The sequence below is a fragment of the Procambarus clarkii genome, chromosome 72 (assembly GCF_040958095.1).
Source record: "Procambarus clarkii isolate CNS0578487 chromosome 72, FALCON_Pclarkii_2.0, whole genome shotgun sequence".
NCBI classification, from domain to species: Eukaryota; Metazoa; Arthropoda; class Malacostraca; order Decapoda; family Cambaridae; genus Procambarus; species Procambarus clarkii.
This window is the reverse complement of record NC_091221.1, coordinates 4,904,469-4,919,197: the sequence shown is the minus strand read 5'-3', so window position 1 is coordinate 4,919,197 and position 14,729 is coordinate 4,904,469. Positions and strand designations below refer to the sequence as shown.

At 38.4% G+C, this 14,729-nt stretch overlaps 1 long non-coding RNA gene across 1 annotated transcript; it reads left to right on the top strand.

The window, feature by feature from the left end:
* Window positions 1-1,495: 1,495 nt before the first annotated feature.
* LOC123773754 (uncharacterized) lies at window positions 1,496-11,280 on the top strand. Its single transcript, XR_006774864.2, has 2 exons — window positions 1,496-2,265; window positions 10,667-11,280. It is a non-coding gene; the product is annotated as an uncharacterized lncRNA (long non-coding RNA).
* Window positions 11,281-14,729: the final 3,449 nt, after the last annotated feature.

The window sequence follows — 14,729 nt, the reverse complement described above, 5'->3', positions numbered from 1 at the left end:
ACCTTTTACTTGTGTTGCTTTGACAGACTAAACTAACCTAGCCTAACCTTCCAAGGCCTAATATAGTACATATGTGTGCTATACTAGGCAAGGAATATTTATTTGTTTTTTAGCTTCATTTATTTAAAAGAATTCCTTACTAGTTAGTATACTACTGTCTAAAAGCTAAGTACGTACGAAATCATGACGACTGTCACAATAGATTGAAATTGAAATTGAAATAAGTTTATTGAGGTAAAATACACACAAAGGGATGAGGCAGCTCAAGCTATTCTCACCCCGCTCAGTACATCGTGTTAATACATACATAGACACACATCACAAGCAATAAACATATTACCAAACATTCTGAGAGATAAACATACACATTTCCTGTCACAATAGGTACTATCAAAAGAGGAGGATGGGTTGTCATTGTGGCTTGTTGAGCTTGAAGGTGTTTTGATTTGATACACTAACGTTTGCATGCACTACTTTGTCCTGTTCATGCTTGGATAAGATTTATGTTAACATGATTTTTAATTAAATACTCAGGGATATCTTGAACATGTATGATAGACGTATTCAAAAAAAAAATCAAATGTTTATTCAGGTTCAAGTTCAAGTTCAAGTATGTTTATTGAGACAAGAAAAAATACATCTCAAAGGGATAGAGTAGCTTAGGCTATTTATACCCCCCAAAGAAAAAGTACATACAAGGGGCGATACAAATGTTGATGAATTTATAGATAGAGCTAGTACATACAATGCCTAAAGCCACTATTAAGCAAAGCGTTTCGGGCAGGATTTATCTTTAAATTCTGTATTTTGTTCATATTCCATCAAAGTGTGACGCAGTATGCGGGCAGTTTTACTAACATAGTTTACATTTAGTTAGATCTACATCGGCATGTGACGCAGACGACGTGTCACAACCGAAAAATTGATGATATTCTGCAGATATATAAGAATTTTGCAGCAAAATTGTAACTTTGATGAATTGTCTGAATGTCTATTGCAAATGGTCTGTGTACCTAGTCATACAAATATTTGTGTGTATGTCTGGTAACATATTGCATGTGTAAAGGAAGAAATGTATATGTTTATCACTCGGAATGTTCGGTAATATGCTTATTGTTTGTGATCTGTGTGCGTGTATATATATATATATATATATATATATATATATATATATATATATATATATATATATATATATATATATATATATATATATATATATATATATATATATGAACACGTACTGAACGGGATGAGAATAGCTTGAGTTACCTCATCACTTCATGTATATTTATACCTCAATGAACGTATTTCAATTTCAATTCAATAACTATTTCCATCATTTGCTCTAAAATGATTACAAATCAAACATCATCATAGCTTAAACCTTCAATTATGAGATAGGCTACGTTTCTCCTGCGGGTGGATATTATGTTTGTATGATAAAGGTTAGGTTATCATGGCCTATAGTGTAGTGGTGGAGGGCGAGGCATATCCCTCCCCGCGTCACCCACCGCCTCTTCCCCGCAACGTTTACTGAACCACAGCTACTAAAAGTAGTTGTGTGTGAATGAACAATGCCCTTGGCGTACGCAGGAGCGCAGACGAGCGTCAGTGTGCACGCCACGGCCTCTTCGTCGCCCTCACACACTTAATCACATGATCCGTTCAGTACAAGCATTGATATTATGCCGGACAAGTTCTCTACGTTGGTGCCTACATGTTGACTCGTATGTGACAGCCAAACCACAAACGTTTGGAAATGTTGGCCAACATATTATTATTTCAGCGTTAAAAGATGTTCATAGAGGTTTGAGAAGTTTGGAGTAGGAAGGATGTTGAGTGAAGGTGTGATAAGAGGCGGGAATGGCACAAAACACGGGTCACGTGGTCACTACAGGTCAGCCTGACCACGTGGGAATTTGTTTATGTCGCCAGATGACGTCACACATTTCCCCCACGGAAAAAATTCTTCACTGCACTATCACCTTAATAAACCCTGAAAACAAACGAACAAAAAGCCAATATATTTAATCGAGCACACCGAAATTAGCACAAACGCGAGGCAAAGTGTACAAAATATGTGGTGTCAGCTGAAAGAACTAGTTTCTTAAACGCATTATATCGTCTAGACAATTTATTATGCGGTCGGCGGAGGAATACAGAGTTGAGTTTTGGATTGTGTGTCTACAGTGAACGAGTGATAGCTCTGTAAAATGGCTGATAGAGAAGGTGGAGAGGATAACCCGCAACCGGGTCAGCCAAGTACGTGTCATGTTGCATTATTCCATGCTATGTAGTCCCTACTATGCGGGATCTCTGCCGTAGCCGGCCCAAAACTCCTGGATCATGGGTTGCCAGGCTCCGATGACCAAGATGGCAGGCTATCTCACCTGGGGATGATATGCAATCTTATCAAATTTTCCTTTGTTCACACAGCCCGATTTTTACCTTAAGGTTCAAATATTAAACTTGGCGATATCTTCTACTGGCGGGCGTGTTTGGGTAGAGTTGTAAGGCCCGTGTGGCCAGCTTGTCGCTAGTGGAAGGTGGCGAGAGGTTTCCCCCGCGGGTTCTGTATTGACGTGGAGCAAGTGTTACCATGTACTCCTCAACAGTAGGCTCCACCGGCTGCCCTCCACAGGCTGCCCTCCACCAGCCTGACCTCCGCCAGCCTGCCTTCCTCGCCCTCAATGCCAGCAATATGCTACTATCCCTCATGCAGCCGCTCAGTCACTCTCACACTCGACCTCACACTATCCTCACACGGGGGGTTTTCGCCTCTGGATGGAAGGTTATTACTATAATTTATTTTCCAAACCTGTCCTTACGGTCAAGTTATAGCTGAGTCAGAGCGAGTTTATGCCACATTCTTAAGGGTTCTATACAACTACAGAACAGCTAAGCTGTACAAGTAGTTTTCATTAAAGAAAGTAGTTTGGAAACTTATCATGAAAATGCATTTTGTTGTCATCCTTGGCCAGTAATAATGCAACAAATACACCTCTAATTCTTAAATATTGTAGTTCCAGACCTAGAGGTAATTGAATCAAAATAAAGTATATATATTAATTGCAAGAGTAATTATAAATATATATATTCCAGTGAAGCCATAATTCCATTAAGAACAAAATGGCTTCAAACACCTGTGGATGTTCAACATACATCATTGTTCACTGGCCCATGTGAACAAATCCTGGTTATTCCCAATCATTTTCACCTCTGTATCTGTCCATACCATGTTGATGTAAAACCAACCATACTGTCTAGTGCCCTGTGGTAATTATTGTGCATCCTATTTCCAGATAATACTCTACATATCTGATGCTTCTACATTGTTCTACTCATCCACAACTATTATGAAGCCAATTCTTAGGCCTACTAGTCATTTCTACCCCCCCCCTTTTAATTACTCTCATTGCCTAAATTAACCTATGCCCAGTCAAAACTATACCCGGTCTCACAGATGCCCAAACAGCTATGTTATTATTGACTTTAAAATATTATTATTATTAGATTCCCATGATAAGCTAAGCTATACTGTATTTAGTCTAACTTAAACTTTATCTAGAACAACCTAACAGAAAAGTGGGGCAAATTTTGAAGGAGAATGCCATCCTACACTATATTATACATAATAAATATTAATGTTCACATCTGTCTCAACAGCTGTGTGGGATGGTGTGTAAATTATATATGCATTGTTGTTTCTAAATGGGTAATAAGCTGTTGGTTCATTACTGATTACTAGCACCTGTATATACAAGTAAAAAAAGGTCCAAGCATGTAAACAAATATTTTTTAATTTGAATATCTGAGAATGCCTAATGTTGCTTCAGTTGTAATTTGAGAATTGGCTGCATTATGGAGTGAACCCCAACCTAACCTACTGATTGTGAATAGGATATGTATACAGGCCCCATACAGTGCTGTACTATTTGGATAACAGCCCATGTTCTGCAGAATTTGGATTAAGCTTTTGCATTCACTAAGAAAATGTAACTGACATTGCACAAGTAGCACACTGACAATTGTTTTATCCTGTATCTAAATAACACTATTGATGGGCCCCTCGAGCATCTGAATACTGCCTCGGAAAAATATGTGATGTTGCAGTATTGTTGCATCTTGTACTCACAGTATATAAACCACGTTATAATTATTTTGTTAGGTCAGGCTTAGTTTTTTTGCTTTAAGGGTAGTGATGGTGTAGCCGAGAATAATTTTTGTCAATTCTTAGACCCCAGTCCATAGGTTTGTATGCAAATAGTATAGGGCATATTGGGTTGTTATCCACACTCTTCAGGTTAGATGTTATTATATGTAGTAGATGAATGTCAAATTTCTCATGAGATAGCATTGTATTTTCTTTGATATGGTCCACTTCAATTATGCATATACATGTAACAGCAACATCCAAAATATGAAAAAAAGTTCACACATGATCAATTATTTTGGTACAGTATTTCCAAATGGAGCAATACTTGTACTGTATTACCATGAGATGCCCTGTTGCTGGTGTGCTCATTCCTGCTAGCCATGTTTTCTTGAACTTTTTGAACACATTAGATAAGGTTTGTTAGTTTAGGTAAAGAGCATTTTAGAAAAGCTACTAATCTTGCCCAAATTAATTCTCAAGAAAATCCATGAAAGTGTAGCTAACTTCATAGAACAAATTAGGAATGGGGCAACTTGTGTTAGTTATTTAATGTTATTTATCTAAAACAAATCAGATGTTTGCATTTTACCTGTTTATAGCACCTGCTCTTAAGAATTTACACTTCTGAAAAGATAGCGTTATATCTTTTTTTTTTTTTTTTTTTTTTTTTTTTGAGATATATACAAGAGTTGTTGCATTCTTGTACAGCCACTAGTACGCGTAGCGTTTCGGGCAATATCTGGCTTCTCAAAGTTTTAGTCCTCGAGGGTATCTACTTTAGGTGCATCTCGGATGGAGGATCTTTCCTGCTTTTGGCCAATTTAGAATAAATTAAATGTTTGGGTTCCTGGAAGTGAATCTGTGTATCTTGGCATGGAATAGGCACCGTTTGGTTTATGTAGCTCTGTTTCCAGATTAGGCTTGACAGTGGATACTTGTCTCTTGGATTGGAAACAGTAGCAGTGTGTCACTCTTTCATTTTGCTCCAGTTCTTCTCCTGACATTGTTCAAGTTAGTGGGAATACTTTTGGGGCCATGTCAGTCTTGTTTTACAATTTTTGACTGGCAATTTTCATGCATGAAGTTTCTAAGTATGTATACCATCAAGTATGGGAGACAGGTGGTGAACCTTCCAGATTTTGACTTTCAGGTTTCACCGAGGCCAATGTTTGAGGTGGTGTGGAAGGCTTTCTGCCATATTTTTGCTTTTGTCAGGGCTGTTGCCTGAATTTACCGATGGTCACTATATCTCTGACCTTGACAAGGCCTTGACAAGATCAGGAAGCCAGCATCTTGAAAAAAGTCCCCCCATTTGTCCTGATGTTCTTTGGTGGGTAGATGGCTCCATTGGTTTATAACCCTATGGGTGATGAAGCATCTCCCGTTTACTGTCCTATATTGCGACTTGAGCTTGAATCCTTTGCTCCTGGTTTGAGTCACATCTGATCTTTTGAAGAAATGGTCTGTATCAGTATCCTCCAAGTTGTTCAATATTTTAGAAGCTTGTGAGATCAGCTCTGTCATGTCTAGTTTGCAGTGTTAGTCCTGCGGCCCTCAACCATTCCTTGTATGGAAGTCTACTTAGTTCTGGAATGATTTTTGTCACCAGCTGCTGGACTTTCTCCTAAGAAAATGTGTGTTTCTGAAGATGAGGTCTCTATGCTTGGATACAATAATCCAAGTTGGAGGACACAAGAGATTTATACCATTGAATAAGTACCTTTTTTTCCCCCTGAAATAAAAGTTGTCTGATTATTCATATGAAACTTTCAGTGAATGATGGATTCTGATATATTGGTCTTTTTCTTCATCAGTCGACTGCAAGGTAATATTGTTGATTTGATAGTTGTGATGTCCATTGTTATGCCCCCACATGGAAGGTCTTGCATTTTTCAATATTAAAAAGCATCAACCAATCTTCTGACCATTTATAGTTCATGTAAAGTTCATGTTCATGAGTTCATGTTCTTCTGACCATTTATATATTCAGGACTCTTTGTAAGGCCTGAATATAAGTTTCATTATTTACTGTACCATAAATCTTGGTGTCGTCTGCAAATTTGATGATGTGGTTTATAATATTCTCACCTTTCACTGATGTATATAACAAAGGGTGGGCCCCAAAATGGAATCTTGCAGCACCTTGCTCACCACATTTTTCCAGTCAGATTCATTTGCATTTAGGATGACCCTTTCTTTATCTTTGCCTAAATCATTGGTTTATCCATTCTAGTATTCTTCTATTTATCACGTGTACTTGTACTTGCCAATTTTTCATATGGTACCTTATCAAAAGCTTTAGCAAACTCCATGTAGTTGGTATTATGTCTACTGGAAGTCTTTTGTCTGAGAAGCTAGTTACCATTTCCAAAAGTATGCACAAGTTTGTAAGGGAGGATTTATTTTTAACAAAACTGTTTCATTGATTTAATTAGATTGTTCACGATGAGATGGTGGATAATTCCCCCTTCCTTAGGATTCTCTCCATGAGCTTGCAGATGCATGAGGTCAAACTTATCGGACTGTAGTTTTCTGCAGAGCTCTTTCTGCCCTTTTTTTTTATCTTTATATCACATGTTATGGTGACATTCCTTATTTCATTTTCTTCACCTGCTAAAAGCATGGGTGTAGGTACTGGGATGTTGTCTAAACTCTTTAGTGTGAACACTGATGTAAACTATTCATTCAGAGTGTTGGCTGTCTTATCATCATTTATAACTTGGTTAGTCTCATCTTTTAAGGGTTCTATAAAGTCTTTTGTTTCGGTTTTGCGATGGCCTTCCTCTCTTAGTTATTTAGTCCAGCTTTGGCAGTGCTCCTCGTTTTTTTGGTTGCACCTTGCTTCAGTGATGCTTATTAAGATTGCCAAGGTGTTCTTCCACTTATTGCAGGTGCATGTATATTTTTAACTAGATTAGTCCCTTAATATTGTGTTGGAATTACTACTCATCTCTGAGGCTCTAGGTGTCTCCTTCCCTAGAGTACTGTATGCTCAAAGGTAGCAGTGTTTGGGAGATGCATGTTCCTCATTGGAATCATGCTTAATGTCCTCTGGCCCTGGAGATGATGAAGAAAATAAGTCGCCATAATGTGGCTAAAAACAAATAACCCATCCCAGACATAGCAGTCAAATTGGATGTTGGGAGCCCAGTATCTTCAGACAGTTGCTTAACCTCATTGTAAGTGTGTGTGGTACTGGGCTGTGTGATGGGTCTCTAAAGCCAGCTTACCTGGCCTGTCCAGGTTATATCTTTCAGGATGCATCTGCTACTGGTGTCTTCAGGTTGCTTTGAGGTGGTTCTATGCATCAATGTCCTTGTGGCCAGGCCTCCTGGATGACAGTCTGGTCAACCAGGTTGTTAGACTCCTTTGTATGCCACCAAGCATAGGAACCCGAAATCAGGTGATCGGGTACCCTTTGATGTTTATCAAACTTGTGTGTAATTACACCATGGTCACACATGTTGAAAGCTTTCATAACATCTGTGTGCTGTATATTATATCAACATTTTGTTGGTTTTCCATTGATGGCATCTGAGACCATATCATAGGAGTCTAACAATTATGAGAAGCAGGAGTTTCCTGCAGTAAACCTGTCGTAGAATTATATAAACATTGTGACTCCATGTGTTTTGTGATTTTATTACTTAACCCTTTTAAACAAAATTATTGTTTGATGTTAATGCTATTGGTCTATAATATTTTCCTTCTGGTTTGCTGCCCTGTTTTTGGAGTTGCAAAATCTCTCTGCTGTTTCAAGTGTTAAGTATGAAAACTGTCTAGTCCACTCCTTTTTATTGTTTTTGTTTTTACGGTGTCTGTGGGACCATCTGAAGAGGGAGCTATAGCGAGGAAGCCAAGGGAAGCTTCCCAGAAATACAGCATAGTGTAGTGAAATGCCCTATGTGTGTGTGTTCACCTAGTTGTGTTTGCGGGGGGGTTGAGCTTTGCTCTTTCGGCCCACCTCTCAACTGTCAATCAACTGTTTACTAACTACTTTTTTTTTGCACACCACACACACACCCCAGGAAGCAGCCCATGACAGCTGACTAACTCCCAGGTACCTATTTACTACTAGGTAACAGGGGCATTCAGGGTGAAAGAAACTTTGCCCATTTGTTTCTGCCTGGTGCGGGAATCGAACCCGCGCCACAGAATTACGAGTCCCCGGGCCTCGAGACCTGTTACGAGGCCCCGGACCTGTTAAGCGGTTGTTAAGAGCTTTGTTAGAGAGTTCAATGATTGTCAAAAGATTTCTTGGACAAGCATTTTTGTATTTTTGGCATTTTTGTTGATCTATTTGTAAAATTCTTTATAACATTTCTAAATAGGAAAAAAGCATGCTTAGTTCATATTTATCAATAATCATTTGAAAATTACATTGTAACTAAATCTGTGGACTAACTAAAGCTGTAGTTTAGCCATAAAGTGGTACCTCTGTTTTCAAATTTAATCCATTCCCCAAGACCGTTCAAAAACCAAAAATTGGAAAACCGAAACAAATTTTCCCATAAGAAATAATGTAAATTGAATTGATCTGTTCCACATGTAATAACCCTCAATGTCCCTTTTGTTATCACCCTTAACCTTTCAATTGTAACCCTTCTCTGTACTCTGTGAACGGCTCTCTCTTCGCTCAAAAATATTAACTTGAAAATACATTTTATACATACTACTAATATTTTGTACTACAGTATGTACAAGTATATCTTACCTTTATTGAGCACTCTTGTTGGCATATGGAAGACAGTGAGAAAGGGGGGAGGAGGAGAGATGTTTGTGTTTGGAAGGGGAATCCCCTTCCATTATAAAAACAGTGATGACAATTCTGGGGTACTCTCTCTTATGTTTTGCAGGCATACCACTAGAACCTGCTTGTGGCTCACTGCTTGCTTGTCTTACTAAGAATCTGTCTATAGACATTTGTTTTTCCCGTCATTTTAACACTTGTCTGTAGTGACACATCACATTGTCTCACTATGAATGATTTCTTGTTTTTCCTCTATTGTCATCCTCACAACTATTTTCTTTGTGTTGAACTTTACCACTGACTTTCTTGGAACCCATGGCATGATATATGCTGTAATAATTTTTATGTTCAGAAACAAAAAAAAAAGCACAAAAACAATGAAATTCTTCACAAAGAATTCAAGCGCGGTTGTCACTAGGTGGGAGTCACTTGTAAACTGAAGCGCACCACGTGCTCGGTTGGCCCATATGTGTATCAACAAACTCGAGCACCAATGCTAACCTAAAGTCAAATTTTTTAAAGAAATTGAGCTTGAGAACTGAAAAATTTGAAAACGGGCATTGGAAAACCGAGGTTCCACTTAGGAGAAGAAAAACAGTAAGGGATTATGTGATCAGGTTGAGAAGACAACAAATTCTCAGAAAATGACAAGGGGCATTGATTTCAACAATGATATCAGGAGGTCTTCACATAAGACCAAGTGTGGAGACCAAGGTTGCAAGATGAAAGGTGGGCAGAAGAATCACTAAATGACATGTACTCACTGTAAAAGAGGTAAAAAAAAAAATACACCTGTAGAAACGAATGAGGTGAAATCAACTGGATCAAACTTAATATAACCATGACTGCTGGAGGCTACAGAGGTATTTTGTAATCCATTAAATATAATTTTAAATAAACACCCAAGACAGATCTTGCAGAATTCTGGAAAGGACAAACTTAGTCTTAATATTCAGAACAGATACTGAGGGTAATTGGCAAGATGGGCAAAAACAGTCTGTGAAAAATAAAATGAGATTAAAAGGCGCACTTGTCTTATAAATTGATAGTTACAAATACTTCATAGTTTTTGTCAGATGCTGGAATTGAATGTACTGGTGTAAAAAAAAGTATCAAAGGATACGTTAAAAATTTTCAGATGTTGATACTGTAAAAAATAGGTAATGTAATAAGGTAAAAAATAATTAAATGTAGATAATTGCGCCCTGTACAGATTGTCAATAAGTGTGGTGGGCACTAAAGGCACTAAAAGGAAAATTGACAAAGGACTTGAAAATAACGATAGTTAAACAAAATAATGTGGTAGGTATTAGGCTAGTAGGTGTCTATCTCTACCTGCACTTACCATTCCCATTTAAATGAGCCTGTCCTCATTACACCAGCCTAAATATACTATCTTCCCAGTATCATATCGAACTCATTATATTTCATGTACATTTTGTACTCGTATTCCTTGTAATCATTGTACTGTAAGTACTTGATGCACAACTTCACGTCCTCTCCCCACTTTATGGGAGAGTAATTTTGTACATTTCTATCATTACAGTCTATAATTCCTGCATTGTTAGAGATGTATGTTATATAAATATAGCCAATTATGAACGTTACATTGCACGATGATGCACAGGTGTACATGAAAGATATACTTATGGAAATGTACTCAATATTACCACTTTGTGCGGTGCTATTGTACTGCTACTTTTGCCAGAGAAAAGTTAGTTTTATTATGACTAATTGGTGCATGTTTTGTTTTTCAGGTAAGTGTATTGCTGTTTGCTGCACAGGAGGAGGTTTCAAAGTGGCTGTCGAAAACAGCTCTAAAAGAAACTGGGAAATTATTTTCAAATTAGAACTTGACAATTAATTGCATTGAACTGGCACATTTCTTGCAGTAATGAAAAAGTAGAAAGAAGTTAAGTTTAGATGCATATACATAAGTGTTCTATTGTGTATTTATTTTTAAACTAATTATAAGCTTGTAAAGGGGAAAATGATAACACATTTTCTTAAAATAATGTTCATTTATTAGGTTCGTTTCCATTTCCTATCCATTCTGACATACATATATGGATTAGAAAATGTATACATATGAGGATGCTTGTGCCTTTGTTAGCTTTTGTGCATTGTTAAATTATTAAAAAAATGATAATGGGCCACAAAAAGATAGAGCAAGATTCCTGTACTCAGAAAGAGCATTGCTACATTTTTTACATAAGGTAAGCAAAACTTGCTTGTATTATTAAAGATTTTTGTCTTCTATGTAAATTGTTTGTAATTACAGTACAGTATATGTATGACACTGCTTCTTAAACAAACTACTTTGTGTGTTTGCTTACTAGTCCATTCATTGAATAAACAGAATAATTTGTTAGTTATTGTATTACTGAAGGGAGTTTATTTTTATATTAAACATGGTAATAACTGCAGTATTGAATGTTATATATATCAGTTTTGGATATATTCACGTACTGAATTGAAACTAAAACTTGTCAGAATGCCATCAGGTCCCTAATGTTATTGGGCAAGATTTTTGTAACTTTTAACACAGTGCTTGGAGGGACTTGATGATATATTGAAAATGAATAATGAAAACACAGTAACATGTTATATCTATCAGAAAATCTTTGGAGCAAAATAGAGATTAAAGTAGCATCCTGGTTAACCCCCAGATGTACGCCTTAATGCACAGATCACGATATGCTGAAGATTATACAATCTGGGATTTACCTGAATCCATTAAGAGTCTGAAGGCACTGAGCTGGCAGCCAATCCAAGTTTTACATATAACCTGCATACTCTGGTGTAGGTAATGGAGTCCTCCACCAAATGCACCCTTCAAATCCACATGAAATCATAATAATGGATAAATGTATTAATAAAACCCTAGAACAGGATGGGTATTGAAGCAGTGTCCGGGTTAACCCCAGGTGTGCTCTTTAAACCATGGAACACAATATGTTAAAGATTATGCAGTCTGGGGGGAGTTACCCAGGATGCTGATTTGATCATCGCCATGCTCCGAAGATTTTCTTTGATATGTCATATTATTGTGATCTCGTTGTGTATTGGAAGGGAGTGTATCGTGGAGGACTCCGTTGCCTACGGTACTGTACACCAGAGTGTATTCGGGTTATATATAAAACTTGGATACCAGCTCCGTACCTCTAGACTCTTAGTAGATTTGGCCAGATTTGGGTTGTATAATTTTAGCACATGATCCATGGGTTAAGGCATGCATCTTTACAAATAACAAAATACCAATAGAACATCATACCATATAGGCTTGCAGTTCTTGTTGACCAAACCACACTAGAAATTAAAGAGACAACGACATTTCGGTCCGTCATAGACCATTATCAAGTCGATTGTGGAGTTCTTGTCTACTAGGATCATCCAGGACAAAGTCCATTTCAGGCCAGTTTTACACTGAGTCATATATGGTAAATGAGGAACTTTCTCTAACATGAGTTTTTATCAGTCTGAAATTGCTAGATCTCCCTAATCATATTTTATGCTTTTGATTTTTAATTTATTATATATCTTTGTTTAGTATGTTTTGTTGATCAAAATCTGTTACTGGTATTTGTTGTATCACTCCTCATGCCTTGTAGTTGGGTCCAGCCCAACTACTTGGGCTGGACGGTAGAGCAACGGTCTCGCTTCATGCAGGTCGGCATTCCATCCTCGACCGTCCGAATGGTTGGGCACCATTCCTTCCTCCTGTCCCATCCCAAATTCTTATCCTGACCCCATTCAAGTGCTATATAGTCGTAATGGCTTGGCACTTTCCCCCTGAAAATTCCCTCCCTCTTCATGCCTGGCTGACTGGGCACCTAGTGGTTCTTTGTTCCGTGTTTACTGCAGCACAAAACAGGCCCATACATCATGTCACACCTTACCCCTAGTCTCCTTAGTCAACACTTGTGAAATACCACAACTACAAGCACAACCACATCCACCACACCTACAGACACATCTAAATTTATCATCCACCATAAAGATACAACCACATCCACTACAGAAACTAATCATCCCTCTAAACACCGTAACTGCAATGTACCATCAGCATGGAAACATGTACCACCCATCAACACAGGCCATAAGTACCACCCACTAGCACAGGCCACGAGTACCACCCACCCACACAGGCCACGAGTACCACCCACCCACACAGGCCACGAGTACCACCCACCCACACAGGCCACAAGTACCACCAGTACAATCACAACCGCCACTAATTTTACCACAAAGTGTTAAACCACATCCACCACAATTACAATCCACTATTTACAACCATATCCACAACCAACTAAACAGTTAAAGACATTCACCATTACTTTCACTACCCACTACACTAGCCTGTGATCAATACACAGGCTTTTGCTGCTTGAACAGTCTATTTGCCACATCAGCCTGTAATCATTGCAGTCCCGGTAATAATCTCTACACCTTGTTTCAGTTGCCCTCGTGCAATTGAAACACATCTAGGCTAGCTTGAACTGGATTAAATTTGGAGGGATCACCTAGGAGGAGGTCGGCCGAGCGGACAGCACGCTAGACTTGTGATCCTGTGAACCCAGATTCGATCCCGACCGCCGGCGAGAAACAATGGGCAGAGTTTCTTTCGCCCTATTCCCTTGTTACCTAGCAGTAAAATAAGTACCTGGGTGTTAGTCAGCTGTCACGGGCTGCTTCTTGGGGGTGGAGGCCTGGTCGAAGACCGGGCCGCAGGGACACTAAAAAGCCCCGAAATCATCTCAAGATAATCTCAAGATAATCATAGCAGATAGTTAGAGTATGTGAATCACCAAGGTGCTCATATGCTTGTGATTATCAGTGCAGCATTTCAGAAATGAGAATTGTATAGCCACTTGGATACCGATGTGTGGTGTGCATGTTGGAGTACTATTGTATTACGTACTATTGTGTATTGTTGGAGTATTACGGTTGTTCTTTAGTGTGTAACAGCCATCAGCTGTACCAGTTTCTCGCCACATTGTATACTCTGTGAAACAGTAGATCGTTGAGAAAGTTAGTGTACTGTAAATGGCTGAATGCCTTAAACACTCATGGGCAGGAATTTATTGATATATGCCTTGTTTGTTTAGGAAGGATGTAATTCCTTAAATGATCATTAATTCTTTTAAGATTATATGAGTGCCAATGGAAACCTGAACTATATTTTAAGTACAGTATAGTATTTAAGAATCTCTAAATTTTTGTTTTGCTAACATGAAGTGTAAAGTTTTTTGGAATTAGTGCGCTGTACTGATATACCATTGTTTGGGTTTGGAAGCCTGTTTGAGGCTCCCTAATTATTATGTAGTCTCCCTAGCCAAGAGTGAGGCTACCCACACAGTTACCCATTCCGTGCTGGCTAGACCCATTGCTGCTTGACTGACCTAATGAGGTGCACATCATCTGCTCCATTCCATTTTATTCACTGCTGGATGTGGGCTGTCTCAAGAGTACAAATGTATGAAACATGCTTTGTTAAATAGGTAGGCTGTGATGACCAAACCACTCTCCAGAAGATGAGACGACGTCGTTTAGGTATGTTCTAGACCATTATCAAGTCGATAATGGTCCAGGACAGACCAAAACGTCGTCGTCTCTTCACCTTCAGGTGGTGTGGTTTCATCATCATATGATGAAGAAACCATGATGATGACATGCATAGCATGATGCCATGTTATTGTGACTCGTCGTCGGCATAGGTAGGCTATGGCTTGACCAATTGAGAATGAGGACCCATATGGCTGAAATTTTTGTTGATTTTATTAAATGCTGTATCCATTTGGGATTTGGGATGTAGTGGGA